The 19,148-nt window shown below is 30.8% G+C and overlaps 1 protein-coding gene across 2 annotated transcripts in view; it reads left to right on the forward strand.

Moving 5' to 3' along the window:
- Window positions 1-19,148, forward strand: part of LOC113513007 (G-protein coupled receptor moody-like) — a 159,396-nt gene that overhangs the window by 77,969 nt on the left and 62,279 nt on the right. The gene's annotated exons all lie outside the window — the stretch shown is intronic.

The following is a 19,148-nucleotide window of genomic DNA, read 5'->3' on the forward strand; positions in this document are numbered from 1 at the left end:
GCGCTTAAAAATATCAAACCTTCTTTCAAATTTATCATTATTTTACAGGTAAGCGTAATAAAAATCCTTTTTCAATTTCAATTATTTTAGAGCACCTCTGTAATTAGATTTGCCTCGTAGCAAACTGGCTCATTAAGTTAATTGCTTTTAAGAATTTCGGCATAGGAAGGTAGCAGTGAATTAATTCAAAAACAATAAGTTTTGTTTAAGCTACATTAAGTTTCAAGAAGAGCACGACATTAAAGGGTTATTTTGAGGTCTCCGTTTTAATGCGAGAACAATAATTAATGGGGAATTAGACTTTTAAGTACCTGTTTACACCCACAGAATATTATGTAATACGAAAGTATAACAACATTACCACACTGCTGTTACATATAATTTAAATAAATTAAACTACAAGCTAAACATTTAAATAATATGCAAGGAGGTTTTGTTTCATCAAGACATTTTAGTCTTGTACTTGAATTTGTTTGCATTATTTACACTTAATAAGCTAGAGTTGCTATCTAAGAAATTAAAGTTTAATACTTGAAATAAAAAGTATATCATATTTATTACCTTACAATATCTCTAAATACTTAGTAGTATGTTACTCAAAGAACAGAATTCTTTAGATAATGTAAGTACTTCTTATATATAAAATTCTCGTGTCAAGGTGTTTGTTACTAAACTCCTCCGAAACGACTTTACCTATATTTATGAAATTTTGTGTGCATATTGGGTAGGTCTGAGAATCGGCCAACATCTATTTTTCATACCCGTCAATGATAGGGGTGACCCACCCCAAAATATATTTTTTTATTTTTTTGACAAATTTTTTTATTTTTATTTTATTATAATTTAGCATTAAAAATACATACAACTTTAAATTTTCATCGTTTTACGATCAACCCCTGTATTTTAATTGCGATTTTTATATTTCGCAATAAGTTGTAAAACAACGTTTACGGGGTCAGCTAGTTGTAATAATAAAATAAAATTCTAAATCAAATTATTTTTATGAATTTACTGATTCTAAAATCCGGATCATATAGATTCGAATTTCAAGAGTGATATTTAAGCGTGGTTGCATTATCCTCAAATGAAGACAAGTCAATGAAAATTCAGAGCAACTCTAGGTTGAAAAGGAAGATATGATACGAATACTCGGTTTCGTTTCAGAATTAATATTTGTAATACAAAATAAATGTAGATTCGGAAAACATGCTAAACGTGGTGACAGGCGAGAACTGTATGGAGAGGTTTTGCATAATATATGACTTGCAAATGCTTGCTTTCGACATGCCAGCCAAATAACAGGATTCTCGAAATCTCGACGTAGACTACCTCGCTTTTGTTCAAAACTATTATTGACTATTAAATAATTAACTGTTTGTTGACTTTGGGTGATAAACATACAAAGAGACACACTTAAAATTGAAATCAAAATTTAATGCAAAATTACAATGACTTCCTTAGACCAGTACATCAAATATTAGTTGTATTCAGTTTTTTTTTATGCAACTTATAATGGCAAACAATCTGAAGGCCCACCTGATAGAAAGTAGCGACCGTTACCTATAGACATGAGCAGTACCGTGGACATGACGGAGTATACTGTTTCGCCCATGATACCTTCTATGCGTTTCCATTCCTGAGAACTCAGGTATTACTTCTCTACACCCTGTAAATTCACTGTATTCGTCTAAGTAGCTTTATGATTTTTAGGGCTTTGCATCTATACTTTTTGTATATTTTTTTTTTAATAATAGATAATGTGGATATATATTTATAAATACAGAAGTTCAAGTAAGGATTCGTATAACGCAAAGAAAGTTATAGATTATGCCAATTTTATGGTAATTGCCATAGGTTACAACTTAAACAATTCGCATGACCTCTTTTAATTGGATCACCGCATCCGTCTTTTGTATTAAATAACTGTCCTCGCATATACAACAACTAACGACCCCTTAAACTACTATGTACAACCGAAACCGCAGTCAGCTGTTAGTCTACCATACTCGTAAATCTGATTAGAGAAACAACTAGAAACAAAAACAAAACGTAAATAAATGCTCAGCATTTATATGGAAAAATATTATTCCTTTGTAACCTGACACTTGTCGATTATGTTGTATAACGCCGCGCTGACAGTATAGTATGTTCGTTTCGTCAGCCATTTTATTCATGACACTTTTCAGTTGATATATCCCATCCAGTAAATGTAAAACAGAACCCAAATCCGGCCGTAAAATACGGATGGGTATACTCGAATCGTGTAAATAACAATTTTTAATCACGTGAATATTTTTAAAAATACTATTACACAAAAACTATGTATACTAGTTATTCTATGTTTATACATATTTAATTATAGTAATATATATTTATATGTGTGTGTACGTATATATTAATACGTACATATATATATATATATACTGACTGATATTACTGGAGGAAATCCCTATAAAGGGATAAGTCTGCCTGTATACATTTTTGTTATAACCACTTATAATATAATAATACTATAAGTGAATGTACAAAAGTATATGAATAAATAAATAAATCAATAAATAAAAATAATATCAGTTTTTTTTTATGAATTAGTAACTCTTTTATTGTGATTTCTAAGAGAATGACGCCGTAAATTGTATATTTATGAATGATTGAATAATTTAATGAAAACTCTTTACTGAAAAAGTCTATAAGAATAAGAAGATATAAAAATAAATGTTTTATTAATAAAATTCAGACTTTTAAAATATGGAGACATAAAAAAAAAGAAAAGAAACAAGATAAAAATTCTGAACAATCGCTAAATAGCGATCTCTTTTTGACCTCTTTAGGATAAGAGGAGAATTAAAACTTGCGTTTGCATGTAAATAAATTTAAATATATCATGTACATATTCACTAGTAATAATGTGTCGAACACTTAAATTTAACTATTGATAAAATGAGAACAAAATTGTACTGTGTTGACCTAAAAATAATGAGAAAAGTCTGAAGATTAATAATGATAAAACAGCATTGTTGAATTGATCTAAAACCACGTGCCTACTCTTGTTACTGCTATAGATAGAACAGATGTAACGATGCTCATTTATTACGGCATGGACCATTTTCCTCGGTTTCCATTAAGTTGTAAAACAGAACAAAAGACGCCCCTTGTAACTCGACACGTGTCGGCGACACTGCGTCGTGACGACGTGTGCGACACTCTGATACTAGCAATCGGATCGAAGCGCAGAGATAGGATTCCATACGATAATGGGAACTACCATGGTACTTATTATTGTGAAGGGATAGTTTGTTTATATGGACTAGTTTGTTCAAGAATACTACGACTGTAAATAAGATAAATAAACATATTTTCTACCGACTTCAAAACAAAGGAGGTTTTCAATTCGGTTGTGTTGTTTTTTTAAAGTTTGTTACATCATAACTTCATCACTTCTAAACCGATTTAGAAAATTCTTTCTTTATCTGAAAGAATATTCTTATAGATTAGTCCCATACAAATTTTATCAAAATAGAATAATTAGTTTAGTTTTTAAGTCAAAATAACTGGTATTTCACACAATTGAAGTCGGTTTTTTTGTGGAACAACTATTTAATTCTTGTTCCGCTAAAAAATTTACAAAATTAATACTGACATATTTTAGGTTTCCTATTTTGAAAAGAATACAATGCATTAATTAATAAACCTATGTTTCATAGTGTCGTTATATTTAAAATATTTTATAATGAATATTTTTATTTGAATTCAAAGCCTAAAAATTCTCCACAAAGAAGTATTTCACTTTTTTATAAAAGTAATAAAATTTTGTAAAAAGAATTATCAAGATCTGTCCAGATTCGACGAACATATCGTTTACTTAATACAGCCGTTTCCATGCGTACCGAAAATATGATAGTGGAGCGCAAGATGGCCTCTCAATAACATTAATCGCTCTTTCCTTTACAGAGAACTGCCGTTTTATAGATATCGAATTTCGTTTCATCTCAATTCTTTTCAAGATGTTACAGCAAAAACGACTTCAAGAAAGTAAAAATAAACATGAATCTTGAAAAAAAAGATATTATCACTTTATAAAGCCGTACTTTTAACCCATTACCGAATTAATGATACTCTCAATTTGTCTTATAAATCTTTGCTAATTTTAATATTTTTTTATAATATTTAGAATAGCAAAGAAGCTGATATTCCATCTGATGGAAAACGTCGCCTAAAAACATAAAACTGAATTGAGTACCTTCTTTTAAAATCGATTTAAGATTGTCAATTCAGTTGTTTTTTATGTTTATTACCTCATAACTCCGTTAATTGGAAATCGATTTGTATTTTTTTTTATCTGTAAGGATATACTTTCAAATTATTTTCATTAAAATTTTAACAAAATCGGTTTACTAGTTTACTTTCTAAATCAAAATAAAGTTGGTAAAACTTTATCTGAGAAATTAGTTCAGGGTACGATAGTACTGATATACCTGAAGTAGGTAAAAAAACAATCGAAGTGATTTTTTTTGTGGAACACAATTTATTTATGTAAATTCAGTACTAGTAATCCTCATTACTAACAATCCCTCCCCTCCCCCCTTCCCCCATAAAGTACGTTGTATCCAGCGACTTTGCAACACTCTTGAAATCGTCTCGCAAAAGGTTGTCGCTCACCAGATAAGTACGCTACGCAATTATTAGTATTAAGTTATAACAATTGATTAGCAAGTTATAAAGGTAAACGCACTCACTACTACAAGAAATATTAGGAACAAAAACGTGACAAAAAACAGGAGTGAAGAGTTTGGTCTATCTCTAGAACTAATGAGGAAATATAGCTTGGCACATCGCCCGCCAACAAACGAACATGACAGATGCGAGATAGATAACGCTCTCCCGATGTTCGCTGCGAATGAACACGGAACGCACCATTTCTTTCCAAAACAGAAATTGCAACAGAAACGCCGGAGTGATTTAAATAGATTACATTACAAATTGCTTTCAACGGTCCTGTTATTTATGTTGTTGTTAATAGAGGCTGACGGATAAGGAAATTAAAATATTATCTCTCTTTTCAGATACTTTGAAATGAAACCGTCTACTTTTTTTTAAGTCTATATCGAAATAAGAATCGAATTTTATTTTAAACGGATATAAATATGAGGAAAGATACAAAATGTTTTCTTTTAAATAGTTACTAACAATTTAAAATGTACTAAAAATCATGAAATGCACTAGATTGAAAAAACAAATCTTTAATTCTGTAGGGATTCTAATAAAATAACATTAGTTTACTACCGCGTGAGTCTTATCCTCATAATTGAAATCGGTTGTGTTTTAAAATGAAAATTATAAAATACATAAAAAATATCCGGTTAGGTAAAATTACATACAAGTATTTTTTAAACTTAGTTATTGGATTGTTAGTAACTAATCGTAAATGTCTAATTTGAGTTAGTTAATTTAATACATTAAAGACAATAGTATTTGGAATATCTTAGTGTTTCTACCGTGAAGCAGTTGTGTTTTGATTTGAAGGGTGGGATATGGCAGTGAATTTACAGGGCACAGAGGAATAACACCTAAGTCCTCACGAATGGCAACACACGGGGAGGTATCATGGGCGAAACAGTATACTCTGTTATGTCCATGGTACTGCTCATGTCTATAGGCGACGATTACCACTTTCCATCAGGTGAGCCGTCAGCTTGTTTGCCATTCTAAGTTGCATAAAACATAATCTTATTTTTCTTAGATCTATTTAGGCCAATCAATTCGAGATGATGATGATGATGAAAATGATGATAGCTATCAGTATGAAGTACAAGAAATTAATAAATTAAATAATATAAATAAATTTGTATGATCACATTATCCTCAACCCTAAGCCCAATTATCTCGGGATTATTTCTAATCTGAGGGGATAGAGAGAGGGCATTGGTTGTACACGAAGCGATTACAAATCTGTCCCATGTTGGATATATCAGACCCGAGTCATTCTAACTTTTTAATGTCTATGTATTATTTTAATTGGTTGGCAACAGCCGGTATCAATAGCTGGACTACGTTAACATTTGTAGATTGTATAATTGTAAAACTGATGTACTCGTATTTCTGATACTGAACTTCATCATGTCAGCCGTTAAGTGTACATAGCTGAACATAGACCTTTCCCTATTGGGGGTGCTATGTCGGTAGTTGTCATTCATTACTTGACAGGCGGATTGACAAACGCAGTAAGGCTTTGGTGATGTTTTAAAAGGGACGCTGCTGTCCATCCCTCGAACACGAAATTCCTTTAGTCGCCTCTCATAACACCCTATTGATATAAAAAAATAAATGGATATAAAAAATCGTGATATAAAAAAAAATACTAAAATCCGTCCAACCGTTTAAGCATGATTAAAAGAATGTCTAAATATATAAATAAACAACTTTACAAACTTTCACATTAAAATTAGCAGAACTAAAATTACACCCCGAAGCCGAGAGTGCTAGATAACGCAGTCTCTCCGTGCGTCTGTCGCGAAGTCCCGACGTGCCAATGACCGTGCCATTTTGTTATAATATTAACATTTTTAAACACTCTTAACTATGTAACTAGTTAAATAGGTTGGTGCAAAAATAACTGACCCAACAGAAGATATTTCGGATGAAATTACAGTGCGTAACTCGTGTAGGTGATATTTTATTAAGCTCAGTGTAAACAGAAAATTTAATGGATAAATAAGAACAGGATAGGCCTAGATATAGTTAAAGTAAATATTTAATCTGTTTAACTATACAGTATACTTCATAACAAACGTGCACGCAAATTATTCCCTAATTAGAGTTTCTGCACTAATGGACAAACGAGATGTAGGGTATCCATCGATAGATTCATTTTCGCTGCCGATAGATGCTTTTTTTTAGTCTTAGCTTTACTTATCATAATATTATTGCCACAATCGGTGTACATTCCTACAATTAAGAGGATTCCGACGGCATCTCATTTATATCCATTAAATTTAGACTAAACATCCGGATATTCTCAAACATTTTTTTCTCATCAAAAAAACATCCCATCACAACAACAACATTTTCAGTTAAGTAAAAATAGTCAAACTATAGCTAGGCTACTTATCACCGGAATTAAATGAAGAAATTAAGTTAAAATCTTATAGTTAAGATTTAGTACCAAAAAAAGAACTAATTATGGTCGTAGCAAAAACATTTATTTTAGATTTTTTTAAGAAACCGATTTTGATGAAATTGCTATGGAAGAAATATTAAAGTATAGGTAAAGTAAAGCGATAGTAAAGGGTAAAAGAAAAGGAATTTTCACGTCAGTTTATAAATGACTCAGTTATAAGGTAACAAATATAAAAAAAAGTACAATTGAATTGAGTTATGAAGTTGGTTGGAAAATGCTGCCACCAACATTATTATATACGCTTACTTCTTTATGAAATATATACCTAGTAGATTCTTGTAATAGACAATTTCTGTTATTCATTAGAATACTTTCAGAGAATGAGTAAACGCATTTGTTTTTAAGTTGTTTTAGTCATTCTATTATATTATAATTAGCAGTGAATTTACATGGTACGTTTCATCTCGATACGCCATCTAGAAGTGATATTTTTACTTCTGAAATTCATGCATACAAAGTAGCAGGTAATAAGCTAGTGTACAATTAAAAAATAAACACAGGTATATACACTCATAATGCAACAATAATAAGCGCATAAAGTCAACACAGTTCGAATTCGTTTCCTGATGAATTCAAATTAAAAGTACTCGTAACCGGCGAGCGTGTATGAAAAGATTGATGAATGTGGAAGATGCGAAAGACGTTTGTTTGAATAGAAGCATTTGGCGTTCCATTGTTTCTGCCTATCCTAATTGGAGACAGGCGTGAATTTATTTATTCTTATTTTTCTGTTACGCCCTGACCAAAGAACAATTTTAATTATTCCTCTCCATCCTAAGGTAGTCTGGTAGATATATTTACAGATAAGACTGCCTATTGTTGCCCCTTTATCTTACTTTTATGTAATTAATTATTTATTTGTGTGCATATTGTTAATCTTTATAATGTGTATCATTCTTTGAAGAGAATAATAAAGAGTTTTCATTATTTCATCGATGATAAATGTAGCTTTCTATATGTGAAAGAATTATTAAAATCGTTTTAACCCTACAATGCATGATTTTTTTAAATCGTGTCAAAAAAATATATGTGGTTCTATATAGTGTCTAGACATAGTAAATGATAATAATAACAATTAAAATTCATTGATTTTGTAGATATTTAGTTTTACAATTCTGTTCCATATGTGGTACTGTATGCATTAACACTAATATTTGGATTTTAATTAGGAACAATGAACATAATCATATATTTAGTTTTACATTAAGAATAGCTTTATTTATGAATGAAATTTATTAAAATAATTATTGTCTTTGTTTAAACACAACTTAACACAACACTTTTCGCAAAATATATATGTATTTCCTTTACATTGTGGATACTTATAGCATTGTCTCTTCTCATTCCATATAGGAAGATGATCAAATTTATCAAATCTTACATCTCGAGGGGGAAGGATTACTCTTTTTTTCTTCTTCTCGATCATGTCATCTGTGGTAGAAGGCGATCTTACTCTTTTTCTTTGTAACGATGGACCACTCATACAAAGTCTTTTAGCGATTTCCAGTTTAAAATGTTTTAATTTAATCTGAGTTAGGTCATTCTTCTATTCTCTTACCCTTTTGTGCAGCAGCCAGCAATTTATGGTGACAATATCTAGAAAATGTTAAAATAAACGCAGATACCATCTTTTAGTATGTATTTTTATTTTATACTTTCCAAGAAAGAACTCCAAAACTGGCATAGTGAAAAAACTTCTACTTTGGTGTCATGACGTACTTGGCCCTGAAATGCTAGCTTGAGAATTTGTTGATTTTTCATTCTCATTTTCAGCGAAGGTAGTACCACAATTAGTAGAAGAAAATGATGCATACCTGGTAGGCTCAATATAATTTTAAGAGTCACTATCTTTATTCATTTGGTGCAAGTTTTCTCTGATTCTCGCCATGTTATCATCATTTTCCACACCCAAAAAGCCTTGACCGTCTGCATTCCCTGACGGTATACCTAAATACTGCTCAATCAACTCGTTAGATAATACCTTCTTCATCATAATCTGTAATAAAATCCAACCGAAACAAAATGTTAGAAGTGAACTAATGCATGATGTGCCATATCTAGTACTCTTAAATAAGTTGATATGTTAGAACATAAAACAGTAATATTTCAAAAAATAACTTACCTTCATTTAATATACACTATTTCCAATGTAAATGTATTTTTTCCGCTTCCAAATATTCAAAAAGCTATTTTTTTAAGAATTTTCTATTTACGTAAACCACGAGTTCGCGTCGATCTTTGAAATTGTGTACGAAATACAATATCAATTGATAGCTAACACGTACTGGTGACAATTGCCGTTACTAAACCGTTGCTAAATGTATAAAGATTATTCTGTCGGTCGACAAATGACGCTAGGTGTCTTTAAACGAACAGTAGACTTAATAATTTTATTTGACCAGATATGGTACAGAATGCATTGTAGGGTTAAATATTTTATCAAATAATCAAATAATTTCTCTTTATCATATTAGTTAAGATGTACGTAACGAAAAAGTGAAAAGGCTGTCGCCTTCTTCCGCATTCGACGCAACGATACGATAATGACGTCGAATAAATACCTATCTACATAAACGTAATCAATTTCCCGAGTTGCAAACACTCTTTTTCCCGTCCCGAGTTGGGACAGATTTCCCGTGAATTCCCGCTTCGAGAATTCCCGATTAGAAACCCTATTATTAACAATCCGCGTAGCATGAGATAAATACTTAATTAAGGACAACAAAATGATGAAAACCGTTTTACGTCTTATTTTGTTTACATTTAAATAATTAAATAAATATGAAGTAGTAATATGGAGAAGTTTTAATAGTAACATCTGTCTAGTAAGAGTATTTATCTGTGAAAGTTAGAAAAATAAAGACAAAATTCAAGTTGAAATTAATTATACTTTATGGTGGGAAAAGAATTGTTAGTAATGGGGACGTTAAACCCCATTGCTAGCAATATACCCTATCAGATTATTGTCCAGGGCCTTCCGCCTGCAAACTTGTCAAATTCGCTACTATGGGCCAATTGACCTGACTTCATTCTCACCTATCATCCTTCACTGATATCTCGCTTGTGTATACCGATAGCGTAAGTGGGGTTACCATTTCATTATCATCCATTAAAAAAAAAAGTACTTTGTGATCATTTCTTCCCTGAATACATCTATTCTACTACTATTCTAAATGAGAAAGTTTGTGAGAATGTTTGTATGGATCATGTAAAAACGAACGGATTTTTATGAAATTTAGAACACAGGTTGAGTATATCTTAACAGAATATAGGATACTCTATATGCCTATTCACGCTAGCTAGTCTAAAACAAATGAAAACAATAAATTATACGGAAGTAACAATAATACTATGGAAAAAAATATTTCAATGAAAAACAACAAGTCAATAGACATATTAGGAGTCATTTTACACAATAGTCATACATAGAATATTTTTTTTTAAATAATATATAGTACAAATAAGTATAAACCAATTTACTTACCATTTATATGTAAATTCATACATACAAGTACATACGAATGAATGAGTTCATTGCTGTCATCTGCCTTATTTCGTATAAATCTAGGTATGATTATTCATTAATCTTACAAATAAAAGTTCCGAATGAGTAAATACCTACTAATGTTCCCAATCTTGTAATAAGGAAACGTGGCGTATGTTTCCTCCGAAATAGTACTATTTTCATCGAGTCCAATTAACCCAATAAGCACTGTTTACGTGGATGTGTTAGTAAATTTATAAAATAGTAATATTTTATTACCTGTTTTATACATTAACGTACCGGATTGGGAACTGATTCATCTCCCGGGCGGGATAATGCTATGGTTTATTTCAAACCGTATTTTCAAGTATTGGAAATTCGGTTTGAAATAATGCATGTTCTGCATGTTTAAGAGTTTAAAAAATAACTAATGATATGCATTATTTATATTAACAAATAGATCTAATAACATTATTATGCATACATGTATTAAATTTTTAATCTTTCAGATTTTTTTTTCTAAAGCCTCTATGGTGTTTCCAGAGGCTTGAGAGAACTTTCCCTTTTCAGTTGTTTGCATTTTTTTTATACAACACATAATGGCAAACAAGCTGACGGCCCACCTGATGGGAAGTAGTAACCGTCGCCTATAGACATGAGCAGTACTATGGATATAACAGTGTATACTGTTTCGCCCATAATACCCTCCATGCGTTGCCATTCCTGAGGACTCAGGTGTTATTCCTCTGTACCCAGTAAATTAAAAAAAAATAATATAAACCATAATGTCCTAGTGTTCGCTCAAGACCGCATGATTAAATGCGCAGCCCTTATAAAGAAAATTAAATCTTAAATAAAAATTATTACATTATAAACTTGTAAAATGAACTAAAATATAAAATGGAACTTGACTTTTAAGTTTGTAAATTTTAAATAAATTATCTGTATTACCATAAACAATGTTGTAGTTACTATAATACTATATAAGTAGTATTTATTATCAAAAAAAAATTCAACTCAATCTCTCTACTGTTGTGAGCGTTCGTCCCTAACTAATGATATTCATAGAAAAAGTTATGCTTAAAAACGCAATATTCAAATGGTCTGCATACAAAAATTGAAATACCATCCACTGGGAAGAAAGGGATTGTTAGCAATGGAGTTTGACAGCCCCATTGCTAGCAATATACACTATCAGGTCGACCTCCACGTGATTTCCACTGAAAACCATCGTGAACAATTCTTGTTGAATTCGTCACGATGGACTAACTGACCTGCTTCATCCTCATCAATCATTCTTCACTGGTGCTCCGCCGGTGTATACCGATAGCGCGGGTGGGGTTACTATTTCATTACCCATAAAAAAAAAATACCATCCACTTATTTTTTAACAGACATATTCACTTTACACATGATTTATGTCAATGATTTTGATATATTAGATGTAAAACATTATTAAATAATAATAATCTTAGAGAAAAGTAGAAAAAAAAAACAGTAAACAAATAACGTTTACTTAGAATTTCTATTATATTTGTAAAGAATAAAAGCCGTTTGAAGATTCGTCCTACATATTTTTTTCATCGATAACTAAGTATTGTGTTACAAATACATTCATAAATATTGCTATATTCTTAACCAATTTAAAAAAGGAGGAGGTTCTCAATTCGGTTAAATTTTTTTGTTTGTTACCTCAGAAGTCCATCATTTATAAACTGATTAGAAAAATTCCTTTTTTATTATCTTACCTTTAGATATGCCTTATGAAAATTTCATCAATATCGATTCAGGAGCTTTTGAAACATTCGTTTTTGAAACATTCTAGTATATATCGCCTCTAGCGTGACAACAGTGATTACATTAAAGCACTTTTGTGGTTAGACAATTAAATTGCGCCCCTAATATCTTTTTAACAAAGATCTTATCATTAGATTGAGGATACAAGTTGCCACGCTTAATTGAATTAAGCTACTGCCCTCAATTTACTGGTTGTTCGTGTACACATCCCTTAAAAGTAGGAGTGTGTACAGCAGTATCTATATATTATAGTTACAATATCTATATATTTGGCATCTATTTATCCTGGCTTGGAATAGTCCACCCCTTTCTTTCCTATGAGTGTCATAAAATGTGACTAAGGAAACTTAATAGTCTAGGGATAAACAGCAGTGTCCCTCTTAAAACATCCAAAAATCCTAACTATGGTTGCCAACTCGCCTGCCAAATTTGGCAACTACGTGAAAAACCTCGCTTATAGGGGAGGCTTGTGTTTAACAATGGACAATTTACGGCTAATGTGCATATCTGTATAATGTAATTACAATATCTATATATTGGCCCAATAACCGATGCCTATATCTAGTATAGTATTATATTATCTATGCCTGTATTAAATATTGATTATCCAATATATAATATCAAACCGATCGAAGTAAATCTAGATGTCCGACTGGTATAGATGATATCAAAATGAGTGATGACAATTTCCATCCTGATAATAACTAAAGAAACGCATATATATATATATATATATATATATATATATATATATATATATATATATATATATATATATATATATATATATATCGAAGCGGTACTGATATTTCCCATGACTACTTCAAAATAAAATTAGATCAACAGCTCACTTGGTCAAGGCAGTGACCATGACCTAATCGCTTCAACGCTGTAAATTAACAAAAATCCTCTAATCACCTCACCGTAGTTGATGATCTTGTTTTGTTTATTTATTTAACACTTTATTGCACCAATATTATATAAATTGTTGAAGGATTTTCAATAAGTATTTAAGGTTTTTTATATATTGAGAACCGCAGCTAAGTTCGATTCCTCGTTTGTAATCCATTTTGTAATCCCAAAGAATGGTTGTGCGTGGAAGAAAGTGCCTTGAAAAACGCACGGTGGAAAACCGCCACTCGTCCAGATGATTGGGATGAAACTTTAGTTTGTGGCGGGTTGTACGGTGGTAAAAATCAGCAGCAGGTATCAATCCGAACAATTCCTCAGAACACTCCCCATGATAAATTTGGTAGAAGATGCACAGAGATGCAACATCTGCGCAGTTTCAGTGGATCAAGTCGGACAGTAAGGCGTTGACTATTGATAATTCGAGCCGCCCGACTTTGAATGCGGTCTAACGGAAGGAGTTGGTACTGTGGCGCTCCTGCCCACAGGTGAGAACAGTATTCCATATGCAGATGATGGTGGTGATGTAGTTTAATTTATAGTCAAATTTACCTATTCAAATTGAGAACGTCTTATACTCAAATTATATTCAAATAGGTACTCGCCTACTCACAAGAGTATGTCACTACGAGTACATTTAGTATTCCATAACGATACGAGATCGAATTTCTCGCAACAATTACCCTGATCATGAATAAATTATCACTTAAAAGCTTAAATCTAATACATTATTCCAAATTGCATTAATCTGTGTCTTTGTACATGTCAAAGTGTGACACCGTAATTATTAGAGTACAATTAATATGAAAATTACAATTTATAATAAACAAATTTTACTTATATAAACCCTCTATAATTGTCAACATTTGGGAAGTCCATTCTCAAATGTTGGCAGTCGCACCTATACTAATGGTAGCAAAATTAAACAAAATAATAAATCAATAAACCACTGATATGGACTTCCGTAAAATAACACCTAATTCAATAAAACATTACCGGTATATATTGATTGTACAGGATAAAAAGTAACCCATGTCCTTTTTCTACTACGTATGAATTAATTTCACTTATGATTGAGCCGTTATAATATCAAAAGGTGTAACTACATCGTGTATGTAAGCACTAAAATAGGTGTTTTTGAAAATCCCAGGAAAATTGGATATATGGAAAGCTGCGGAAAATAGTTTATAAAGATGAATCGGAGAGTTTATAAATATTTATCGTAAAATTAACCTGCGAAAAATAGCAAAAGTCGTAATAATTGTAATATGTAGTGTAATTTATTTTTAATTAATTAAATTTTGGACATTATACAAACATAAATAAACAGTACAGGAATTAAAATCATTTTATTATAAATTTTACAATAGGATTATTTATTTTATTTAATCTCTTATGAAAATTTGCTTAACATTTACGTAAAATTTTGCAAGAAAATCATTAATTCTATGCAAACATACCAGATGCACTACATCGCTAAATTTAATAATAAATAGTTAATAAAAACCAATATACATCATAGCTTTACAACAATAGAACTTACACTTCCAATAGTGTTATAAGCTCTCTTTGTATAACTAGGCCATAATTGGTTGGTATAGAAAGCCTAACAGTAGGACTTAAACAATGTCAACTAGTTCACGAACAGCGTTAAATCCTCTAGTCAGCATATTGTTTCTACATTCAGTGCAATGCCTTTGTTTGTTTGCCAGATCACTATCATCCCTCTGCTCTTCTGTCAATATATGTATATGTCCAAAATATTTAAATTTACTATTTTCAAATATCACATGAATCGATTTTACGCAAGATTTCAGGTCTTTTGCCATGTTTATAAATCATAAGGATTAATAATACAATATAATAAATAATACAATATAATAAATATTACAATGTGTAATACAATACTTTTGCATTTTTTATCGTCCATACGATAGGTCTGCTCCACGATACATCCCCTATCCTTACCTCTGAAACGCGAAAAGAATAGCTAGTTTCACATAGAAATAATTATCACTGCATTCTAGCGATGGCAAACAGTCACTGACCTTAGTTTCACAGCAATTGACGAAAACATCTTTAAACTCTGAATAAGACTAAATAATTTTATAAATAGTTTAACATTAATATATTTTCATGGCTAATTAAATTAATTCTTGAATATTCTTACTAAAAATTTGTTTGTTAGCATATAGTGCCTTAACGGCTTAACCAATGACTATGAAATTATATGTGTATACCACACATGGGATATGGGATGGAAAAAGATATAAGCTACATTTTATCTTGGACAATATAGCGGTCACGCGGATAATGTCGCGGGAACAAGCTAGTTGCAAATAAATCGATAAAATTGTATGAAGGAATATACATAGTTGATTCTCCTTTTAACCTGCAATTGTTTTCCAATATCGAACAAATGAAGCCCAATACAATTTAATGGCCCACTTCACTCTCACAGAAATCAAAGACCTATTGTATATTTCTATTTATATCTGGATACACTTTAAAGAAATAACATGCCCATTGAAGATAAAAGGCTTCACAATATCCATTGTAAATTTTATTTGTGTAAAGAAACCCTAGTTTTTGGAATCGAACTTTATATAATAATGGACTTTTTTCATAAAAAAAAAACAACTTCGTCATAAGAATTCGCGACAAAACAAGTTATTTTGATTTTGAAAGACAAACTAATGAACTCATTTTTAATGAAATTTCTATAAAACTGAAAAAATTACTTTTCAAATAAAAAAAAAGATCTACTAATTAATAAACGACGGAGTTATGAGGTAACAAACATAAAAAAAATCAGCTAAATTGAGATTCTCCTCTTCTAAAGTCGATTGAACAATCAAATACTTTAAGAGCTAGAAATAATTATCGATTAATACCGTTGTGTATAGTATCCAACCAAAAAGTATAATGTTTGATGACTGAAAAAGTGGCGAGTTACTTTTGGCTCAAATTGAAAATTATTTTTTCTTCCAATTAATATATAATACTCTGGTAATGTCCCCAGAGTATAATAAAACAGAAACAAATCGTTTGCTCTCAACAAAATGTTTGGAATACACATAATCATGTATATACATATCGCGCGTGAATATATATTTATTTATGACTAAAGAATTTTCTAATCAAAACTGATATATGCAACTAATTCTCATGTCTACAATTACTTACAACTGATCTGACAGATCATTTTTCCCGAAAAAATATGAATCAAACAACGACTGATAAAAATAAAAAACCCCATACCACAGCCCATACTAACTTGACTGCTGAACCCATAAATGTTTTTAACATTTTTCTATCTAGGATATTTATTTACTTAAGTTATTTCATTAATTATTTGATTAACTAAGTGAGCTTTTCAATCTCTCAACACGCTCACCCAGAAAATCTTCAGTACTAGATTTATTTATTTATTTATAATTTACTTTCATTTGTGTAAAATGTAATGTAGAATTATTGTACATATGTAACTCCCACTTCATAACCCAGTTGCTCCTAACAAAAGCAGTGGGAAACCTGCTTGTTATTGTTATCAACGTTATTGTGGATTTCATAATAGCCAGCAGTGTTACGTTGAATTGTAATGCCTTATTTATATGTTGGCTAAACATTATTATTCAGATAGTTTAATTATTAATTAGTATTAAAATTACAAGTAAAAGGCGAAATAAAGGTAAAAATAATTTATTTATACAACAAAATACTATAAATGTGAAAGTGAGTTTTTTTTATTATCTTATAGCGCCTTAATGATTCAACCAATCACTATGAAGTTTAGTATACACGTACTTAGTGAAATTGAAATGGAGACGGATATAGGCTACTTTTTATCCTAGACAATAAAGATACCTCGGAAATGCGGACGAAATCGCGAAAAAAAGTTAGTAAACACAAAGTACAACGATAAATTACTCGCTAGTGATAACGATTCTATCAATAGATTCGTTTGTCATTTGTCTAGAGTAGCCTACACTACACGGCACAATAATTAATTTCTTCCACACTCTCATATCATTAAATATTTTATATATTCTGTGGAAACAAGCCTGTGGCTAATTTGCCAGTTTTTCAATCCCTGCTTTTGTTTGTGTTTATTTACTATACAATAGGAAATTTTTGAATACAAATTATAAACAGATTTAAAAGCACTTTGTTTTACACGAAAATAAAAACCCATATAATAATTTTTTCACCTAAATTGAAAACTGGGCAACGCTGTATCGGACGTTTCGTAATTTACTTTAAAACAACGTTTTTATTATGTGCGCTAATCTTGGTTAAGGCTACGTTTAGGCAAATTTTGACCAAAAGAAAACCTAACTACTTTCCATTTTATTCCAATATCTCTAGCTAATGACAATCTTACATTACATAGAGTGTTCGGGGTTTACCGAAAGTAAAAAAGTAAAATATAAAGAATACTATGTTTCTGAAATTAAATTGTATTTATTGTTAAATTATAAATTTGCCCGTTAATTTAATAAGTATATAAAGTAACGGGCATAAAGCCCGCTACATCGTATACCTACATGGAATTCAGGAATTCAGAAGTAGAAAAACCAATTAAGTTAGTGGTCTATTCTAAATAGCATATAGAGATGAAACAAACCTAATTTTAATTTAGACCTTTAAAAAGACAACTGTGAAAACCGCACTTAATTTGGTGCAGTAGTGTTCAAAATAAAGCCTTATCCCTTTGTAATAAAACACAGATTGTTTACAATATTGGAGTCCGTCAATATTATTTTTCTCCCACCTTAGTTTGACGAAAAAAAAAGTACTGACAGAATGAAGACGTGTGCGCGGACGCTTGCTTCTGTAAAATAAATGTAATTTGTGTTTTTTAAATTGTATGTGCCCTGAAGTACCTGTAAGAATTCGTGTGTGCGTGCATATAAGAGTTGAGGAAGAACTGCCTATCACCTACAGCAGAAAAACTCACGAAGCCGATGCCAGGTTAGTCCTCCTCGACAGACAGAATCTTTCCCTTATAAAACGCTTCCATTGCGGTGTTTTACCTTAAACATTTTTAGTAATAATTAGTGATATTAGTACAAACATATAGATAGACAAAATTTCTAAAATGTAACTTTCTTTAATATCACCAGTATCGAGTTACAATTTTATTATATTAGTAATATAAGATCAGATATCTACACATGCAGGATTGTTACGTAAAAAAGGGGTAGCTCATGACAAGGTTTTGATTATTGTAATCAAGAATTTTGATCTCACACGAGCCTGAGAAGACGTGACACATGATAAGCAACTACTCGCGCCCATGAGCACTTGCAACATCAAAGGAATTTTAGATGTTTTGGCAGCTTCTTAAAAAGGAATATGCTCTGTTCAAAGAAAATTTAGATTTTGATGGCACAAATGTACTTGAAAACTTCCGAAGCAATAGTGAAAACAAATATTTTAGTCATAGATTTATATGCAACATATTTTATGATTAACGTTTTAGTTCGGTAGTAGAGTGCTTTTTAAATAATCAATCAGAAATGTACATAAGTATATGATTGTAAAGTATTATATGTGTTGTAATATAATCTACCCGTGTACAAAATTTTATTCAAATACGTTCAGCCGTTTAGTAGTGATTAAGCAATATCGAAATATCTTTATAAATTTTCCGATTTATAATATTAACAAGATAGTAAGATATCTTTCAAAGAAAGTAAAGTAATGTATATAAATACATGTTCCTTTCAAAACGTCTTACAAAATTATATAACTAATTATCTTACGAGAAATTTTATA

The sequence above is a fragment of the Galleria mellonella genome, unplaced genomic scaffold, assembly GCF_026898425.1.
Source record: "Galleria mellonella isolate WM207_F2 unplaced genomic scaffold, CSIRO_AGI_GalMel_v1 utg182, whole genome shotgun sequence".
Classification (NCBI taxonomy): Eukaryota; Metazoa; Arthropoda; class Insecta; order Lepidoptera; family Pyralidae; genus Galleria; species Galleria mellonella.